The 6,015-nt window shown below is 43.9% G+C and overlaps 1 long non-coding RNA gene across 1 annotated transcript; it reads left to right on the plus strand.

The window, feature by feature from the left end:
• Positions 1-1,593: 1,593 nt before the first annotated feature.
• On the plus strand, positions 1,594-6,015 carry LOC120703736. The gene is made up of 2 exons (XR_005687211.1): positions 1,594-5,602; positions 5,718-6,015. It is a non-coding gene; the product is annotated as an uncharacterized LOC120703736 (long non-coding RNA).

The raw sequence follows: 6,015 nt of genomic DNA on the forward strand, positions 1-6,015 counted from the left end.
GAATTGTGCTTGAAATGGAATGGAAAGATCCAGGTGGGATTGCTTGTCGCACTGATCGAGCTTTCGGGACGGCTCACTTTACACTTGTGAGAACCCGGGCAAGGCTGTGCATGACTGAAACGAGTGTCTTAAGCTTCTGATTGCCTTTGGTATAGGCTTGGCCTCGTTGCTAAGTAAAACATGACAAGCTTCAACCCCTGGCATTAATAATTGCTTGATATAATTTGATTGCATATTGGATGTTGCAACATGCCTTGGCTGTTTTTGGCTGACCTGTATGAGTTTGATTAGCACTGGTTTCCATTCCCTACTTGTTAGTGCTAGATCATGGGTGATGCTTTTATTTCTGCTAAACTGAACTTGCTTAGCTCTAGACTGATTTGATATACCCTGTTGAGCTAGATGCAGGTCTTGTTTATGGATGCACACATGCTTGTGACTAGATGTTGCTCATATCCTTGTATCCCTGAATGCTTTCACTGACACCTCCTGCATTGCATTCATTGCATAGCATATTTTCAGGGGGAGTCTCAGTTTTAGAGGGAGCTTTAGGTCTGTTGAGCCTTGATGTGTGCATGTGCCAACAAGGGGGAGAAGTTAGTGATCGAACAAGGGGAGAATTGTTTGATTTTTTTGAGAGAACCAAAAAAGTTGTTGTGCACAGGGCTTTGAGAGTGCATACATGTGGCAGAAGTTACACTGGTGAGGGGGAATGCATTTCAGGGGGAGTTTCAGGGGAGTTTCGGCCTTGTTTGGCTCCTAGTTTTCTTGGTTTTCCTTCCGCTTCTGGCATGACTGTGTCGAGCCCTGCCTCTGTCCTTGAGGAGTCATGCTTGTGTTTGATCGATTGCGTCAAGCTGTTGCCCTTATCTTAGGGAATCGATCTTTGCTAGGTCAAGTGACTTGTTCTTGATTCTTTCGAGCTTTTGTCACTTGTTCAAGTTCTTCATCTTCTTTGTTTTTCTCGGTTTTTGCTTCTCTCTTAGTTCGTTTTTGTTTCGTTTGTGGTGTGTTGACAATGCACTCATCAAGGGGGAGATTGAGGAATGTTGAGTACCTTCTCCTGGCTGTGATGAGTGAATTGTCAACCGTGCAGTGTGATCGTGTGCTTGGTCTTTGGTTACAGGTACACGGGCGTCGAGTGTCGACGGAGAACTGCCGTGGAGGTGCTGTGGCCGATGGACCGTGCGGTGGACGGCGGTGAAGGGCAGCCGGGACCGGAGCTCGGGCCGGGCGGCAGCTGTGGCGTCCACTCCTGGATCGAGGGCGCAAGTGCCGGTGGATGGCGGGTTTCTTGGTTTGCGCCACAAAACCAAGTTAGCGGACGGCGGTTGAAGACGCCAAGTCGTGGAGGCATGGGCGTCGGCCTCGGTGCTGGTGGAGGAACGGGCGTCGACGACGTCTAGGGCCTCGCTGCGGACGAGGAGGTGACGGGCGTCGGGCGGCGTCTAGGGCTGTCAGAAGACCGAGGCGGGAACGGCGTCTAGGGCCACGGCGTGGAGGCGGGAATCTTCCCGCGCGTGGAGTTTTTGGCGGTTTTCTCAAAACCGCCCCCGACTCGGTTTCGGTAGTTTTCCAAAAACTGCCCCCTCTGAAGATTCCAGAAGGACACGTGGCAACATCAGAGTAATGGCGTCGGGTCGAAGCAAATATCTCCAAGTTGTCGCAGCCGTTAGATGGTCTTCAATGTATCTTTTCCGGTTTTGCCCCTACGGGCCTTCTAGTTTATTTTATAACCTTAGGGGTAGTTTAGTCTTTTCGCGTTTAGAGTTAGTGGGAGATATTTAGTTAGTGGACAGCCCACCCTCTCTCTCTCTCATTTTTGCCCAGACGAGAGCAACTCCCTGGTGCCTGCCTCTTCCTTCTCTGTTCCTCCCTCTTCCTCTCTCTCGGGTAGAATTTCATCCATGGATTCTTGAGATTTTGTACTAAGATTGATCGGGAAAGGAGGCCCTCTCCTCCTTGTTCCCTCGGGGCTTTTGAATTTGAATCAATCTTATACTTTGAATGTCTTTTGTGTGATGAATTTTGGTTCTCTCGTTTTGTTCTTTGTGCATGAGATTGAGGGTGGTTTCTAGATGATTTTGTGATTCCTTGGGGTGCTTCTAATCCATCTAGCCTAGTGCTAAATTCCTGCTTTTAATCCATCTAGCCTAGTGCTAAATTCCCCGGAATCACTAGTTCCTTCTATTGGAGATTTTCGCGTTCTTGAGAAAACCCCGTTCTTGCTTGGGAATTCCTCGATTCCTCCCAAACCATGAAGTGATTCGTCGATTCCTTTGGTGGGTATGTTCACAAGGTCTTTGTGATCGTGCCTGCAAAATTTGGTGAGGTTTGGACTTGTTTTGATCCTCCAATCGTCAAGTCTTGGATCGAACCGAGAGCAAAAACAGAGTTTCTGCGTCGGGCAGAATTTTTCCTTATCACCGGTTGAACCGGCGTTAGCCAATGATCAACCGGTGATCAGGGTTTTCTCAGCGTGACAGGGTTTCTTGTGTGTGCACTGGTTGATTTCTTGAATCTTCGTTTTTCACTGCGTCGGATCAACTGGTGCTAATGTTTTTGCGTACACCGGTGCATTGAGCTTCTGTCTTTTGATCGTCGGATCAACCAGTGCTTGTTGTGTTGTTTTGGGGTCTCTCTGGACAACTGCACCAGCGATGGGGTTTGATTTTGTCGGTTTAACCGGTGTTCGTTGAGTCATTTTTAGGTCTCTCTGGACAACTGCACCGGCGTTTGGGTTGGATTTTGTCGGTTTAACCGGTGCGTTGTTTTTCTCGTGCTGACTATTTAGTCTCACCGGTTGAACCGACGTGGACAAGATTAGTCGCGTCGGATCAACCGGTGAAACGTACTGTGTTGTTCTTCTGTGCTGCCAGCTTTGTCTCACTGGTTGAACCGACGTTAACAAATGTATCTTCGTCGGATCAACCAGTGATATATACTGTGCTTCCGCGATAATTTTTGAGTTTGAATTTGCTCTCATTCACCCCCCTCTGGTCGCATTCTCGGTCCTTCATTTACCTTCACACTGTCAGAAATTTGTTGCAGTAAATTATTTCAGTCCATGTTGCTGTAGTTTTTATAAGATATGTTGGTGGAAAGCTGGAGCCCCTGTAAGTTGCGATAAGGTTCGTCTGCACTTTTTCTTCTCTTCCTTCGCTTCCTGCATTTTATATGATAATATGGCAGGTACCAGTAGTGAAGCGTTCTGAACCTGAATTCCTCCTGGCCATAAGATTCAGAGATGCCTAACAGATCAGATTTGGATTGGGCCACAACTGTTGTAAGGAGCTTGATTCGCTGCAAGTTTCGTCGATGGAAAGCACCATATAGAACAATAGTTCATTAAAATGGATGGAGACATTTTATAGCTGCATCTTGGTTACTACTTTTCACTATCACTTTCTGAGTATTTGGCATCTTGCAGCAAGTAAACACGGAAACAGAGAAACATCAGATAAAATGGAGAACCTGAAATTTCCATGCTTCCTAGGATGTAGTTCGAGGTGATAGGTAAACTTGGATAGTCATTTGGGTGAACTTTTCGAAAAAATATGTTCTGATGTAGTTCGAGGTCAAAACTTTACAGGGTTATTCCCAGTTACAAAGATCAATGGCTGACTTATTAGGATGACAAAAAATGAACAATGTACGGTCCAAAGGATGATATGATTTGATGGTTGTCAAGACTCGACCACGGTTTTCCAGGTTAGTTAGCATTTGGCATAGCAAGATGCCTCTGCATAAATAAAGAAGGAGGAGCCAGATCGAGAGTTGGTATAGTGTACTGCTGTTGAGGGGTTGCTTTCAGCACTCTTATTCTCTTTTTGATTGCCACCAAGCCTGAAGCTCCCTCTCAATGCAATTCATACCAGTGCTACCTTTAATTTCTTTTCATAATATACATATCGAGATGTGGCCTTGTTTTTGGCAGTGGCAGTAATTTCTGATACATGATCATGCACGTTGTCTCCAAATTTTACATGGCAAGTACATGCTTAAGGTTCTATTGGAGTCTGGTAAGCCCTGGAATTACATCCATAGTTTATTTGTAACTAAAACAAACTACAAATTTCTTTTTTTAAAATGCTAATTTCATTTCTGTTTGACAGTTTCAGTAATTATTATTACCCTTATATTCTAGAGAGAGAAAAGTCATTTTTTGTATATGATTGGCCATAGGCTGAACTCGCGTACAAGCTTATGAGTGATGGTATAGGCATGAATTGATGCTTCTTGATCAAGCAAGAAACATGGACTTTTGGTTGCCTAACACATGACCTGACGCTGTCAATCAACATATGTCCCTTAACGTGTTAATCCAAATAAGTTGAGATGTCCTTCACAATCTTATCCAATCAACTACCCAACTGAATTAACAGTTTGATGGATGCTTCTCTATAATGTGCAGCATATATTGGGTCGTTTTTTCTCTCTCTTGAAATGGTGCATATATTGTACCTCAATCAGTTATGGAATCTGTTAAAAACAGCTGATGCAGTTTCTGTTGAGATTGTGTCTATTCTGGCCATTGTAAATTTCTTGTGAGAGACGAGTGAATGCCAACTTCGAAAAAAAAGTTTTTGATCGAAATGTCTGCATCAAGGGAAATGCTTTTTTCAAAGTTATAGTATCAGTACGGCTGTAGGCTACCTGTTATCGCCCCAGGGCTAGGAACATGCGCGATAGAAAAAATTATACACATCACACCATCATCATTGAAAAGGAAACTTCTTTATGTGGTCCCATGCCCTTCCCTGAACATAATGCTTGTGTTTCAAGCGTGCCTTTTGCTACTCTCAGCTCGTGTCACCAGTTCAAATCTGGTTCTTGTCAGTTCATCTTTTCCTTCATATCCCAAGCCTAATTTCAAGTCCCTTCCTCTCTTAAACAGAAATCCTTCTTATCTTCTTTGTTTTTACAATAGCATTACTATCTTGAGTAGTATTCCTTTTACAATGGCATTCCTTCATATTTTGAGCCTAATTTTCTCGATCATGGAAGATGCATTAACTTCAACAAAAAAATGTCACATTAGAGAAACGGGAGCAAAATTCCTGTGAACTGTAACACTATGGATTAGATCTAACCACAGTGCCACATTGCTTAGACATGTGTATGCAGGTGATGAGCGATGAGTTGTTGTTGGCCTGGGCGTGCGCAGCCAAACTGAGGGATCTCACGGTAGTCAATTGCTGTGCTGGTATTGTCTGTCTTTGGGTCCTAGGCCAGTTTCCAAACATGGCGGCCTGGGACGGCAGAACCCCACATGGAACCAGCTGCACATGAAAGGTAACACAAGGGAAGATTTTTCTATGCGTCATGCGCATGGTTTTGCTTCCAAATATTGGATTCAGTTTCTATACAGCATGTGCAGTGCTGTACTTCCCTTGAGCATTTCACATTTTGGAGGCAGTGTTCATCTTCTTTGTTTCCGGGGAAGTGTTTCTAATTTCAACTTTGATCCAATCTTTGATTTGGCATGTGCTATGAGTCGATTGAACATTTCTTATTTTTTTGAAGATAATGTTCTTTTATATCCACATGTACTGCACAACAGTTGATCCAATCTTGATGCTGCACATGGTACATCTCTTAGGTATTTCTCATTGTGCCGGTAATCATTTTTATTTACACATGAATGTGCATATTAACTACATCATCCTGACGTTTTATAAATTTACCATTTTGCCGGTAATTGCTTCTACTGTCAGACACGGATGTTTGTTGCCGCGCGCATTGGCCACATCTTTGAAGTACTTCTCAATCTCAGGCAACAATTCCTGTTTCATCTCTTTCACTGCATTGGAAAGCAATGTCGCATACAGCGAGACCGGGACCTTTGCTTGCTTCAACAATGCTACCCTGTTCTGTAGTCATAAGTTCATGACTCATGAAAGGTGTGTTTGTACACTCCAAATATTGTTAGTTCCTTCAAAGGATGCGAAAGACATGACCATGATATCTAAATAGTCAGCATTGGTTCCTGTTGACGAAAATGCTTCATTTATA

This window comes from Panicum virgatum, chromosome 4K (genome assembly GCF_016808335.1).
Source record: "Panicum virgatum strain AP13 chromosome 4K, P.virgatum_v5, whole genome shotgun sequence".
In the NCBI taxonomy this organism is placed as follows: Eukaryota; Viridiplantae; Streptophyta; class Magnoliopsida; order Poales; family Poaceae; genus Panicum; species Panicum virgatum.